Here is a 2,432-nt window from a genome sequence, read left to right as displayed (position 1 = left end):
GTAAAAGCCATATACAGCAAAACAGTGTCCAACATTAACTAAACGAAGAGAAACATGAAGCAATCCCACTAAATTCAAGACTAGACAAGGCTGCCCACTCTCTCCTTACTTATTCAGTGTGGTACTCAAAGGCAATCAGAAAACAAAAGAGGTCAAAGGGATACAAATTGGAAAGAATATAGTCAAATATCACTATTTGCAGATGATATGATAGTATACATAAATGACCCCAAAAGTCCCACCAGAGACTTATTAAGCCTGATAAACAACTTATGCAAAATGTTTGGGTATAAAATTATCTCAAACAAATCAGTAGCCTTCATCTACTCAAAAAATGAGACTGAGAAAGAAATTATGGAAATGACACAATTCAAAATAGTCACAAAAAACATAAAATACCTCGATGTGACAATAATCAAGCAAGTGAAAGATCTGTATGATAAGAACTTCAAGTCTCTGAGGAAAGTAATGGGAAAAACTCAGAAGATGGAAAGACCTCCCATGCTCATGGGTTGGCAGGATTAATCTAGTAAAAGTGGTAATTTTGCCAAAAGCAATCTACAGATTCAGTGCAATCTCCATCAAAATTCCAAGTCAATTCTTCATAGAGTTAGAAAGAGCAATTTGCAAATTCATTTGAAATAACAAAAAAAAAACCAGGATAGCAAAAAATATACTCAATAATAAAAGAATTTCTGGGGGAAATCACCATCCCTACCCTCAAGCAGTATTACAGAGCGAAAGTGATAACATTTGATGGTTTTGGTACAGAGACAGGGAGGTAGATCAACAGAATAGAAGTGAAGACCCAGAAATGAACCCACCCTCCTATGGTCACTTGATCTTTGACAAAGAAGCTAAAACTATCCAGTGGAAAAAAGATAGCATTTTCACCAAATGGAGCTGGTTCAGCTGGAGGGTAGCATGTAGGAGAGTGCAAATTGACCCATTCTTATCATCCTATTAAAAGCTTAAGTCCAAGTGGATCAAGGATCTCCACATCAAACCAGATACACTCAAACTAATAGAAGAAAAAGTGGGGAAGATCCTCGAACACATGGGCACTGGGGAAAATTACCTGAACACCAATGGCTTATGCTCTGAGATCAACAATCGACAAATGGGACCTCATTAAACTGCAAAGCTTCTGTAAGACAAAAAGCTCTGGCATTAGGAAAAAATGACAACCAATAGATTGGGAAAAGATCTTTACCAATTCTACATCCAGTAGAGGACTAATATCCAAAATATACAATGAACCCAAGAAGTTAGGCTACAAAGAGCAAAATAACCCTATTAAAAATGGGGTACAGAGATAAACAAAGACTTCTCAGCTGAGAAATATTGAATGGTTGAGGAGTACCTAAAGAATTGTTCAACATCCTTAGTCACCAGGGAAATGCAAATCAAAATGACCCTGCAATTTCACTTCATACCAGTCAGAATCACTAAGATCAAAGACTCAGGTGACAACAGATGCTGGTGAGGATGTGGAGAAAGAGGAACACTCCTCCACTGTTGGTGGAAAAACTGGTACAGCCATTCTGGAAATCAGTCTGAAGGTTCCTCAGAAAATTAGACATTGCACTACCTGAGGACCTAGCTATACCTCTCTTGGGCATATGCAAATGTTGACCTAACATACAAAAAAGACACATTCTCCACTGTGTTCATAGCAGCCTTATTTATAATTGCCGGAAGCTGGAAAAGACCCAGTTGCCCTTCAAAGGAGGAATGGGTGCAGAAAATGTACATCTACACAGTGGAATACTACTCAGTTATCAAAACAATGACTTCATGAAATTCATAGGTAAATGCATGGAACTAGAAAATATAATCTGATTGAGGTAACCCAATCACAAAAAACACACATGGTATGCAGTCACTGATAAGTGGATATTAGCCCAAAAGCTCAAATTACCCAAGATACAATCCAAAGATCACATGAAGCTCAAGAAAATGGATGACCAAAGTGCAGATGCTTCAGTCCTTTTCAAAAGGGGGAACATAAATATTCATAGGAGGAGATATGGAGACAAAGTTTCGAGCAGAGTCTGAAGAAATGGCCATTCAGAGCCTGCTCCAACTGGGTGTACAGTCCATTTATATTCAGCCACCAAAACTAGTTAGTATTGATGAAGCCAATAAATCCATGCTGACAGGAACTTGTTATAACTGTCTCCTGAAGCTCAGCCAGAGTTTGTCAAGTATAGAGGCGAATGCTAGCAGCAAACAATTGAACAGAGAATTGGGTCCCCATTAGAGGAATTAGAGAAAGGATTGAAGGAGCTGTAGGGGCTTGCAATCCCATAAGAACAGCAATATTAACCAACCAGAGCTCCCTGCAACTAAACCACTACCCAAAGGCTACACACTGACTGACCCATGGCTCCACCTTCATATGTAGCAGAGGATGGCCTTGTTGGACAGCA

Source organism: Rattus norvegicus, chromosome 8, assembly GCF_036323735.1.
Source record: "Rattus norvegicus strain BN/NHsdMcwi chromosome 8, GRCr8, whole genome shotgun sequence".
NCBI lineage: Eukaryota > Metazoa > Chordata > Mammalia > Rodentia > Muridae > Rattus > Rattus norvegicus.
Note: the sequence above shows the minus strand (reverse complement) of the source record.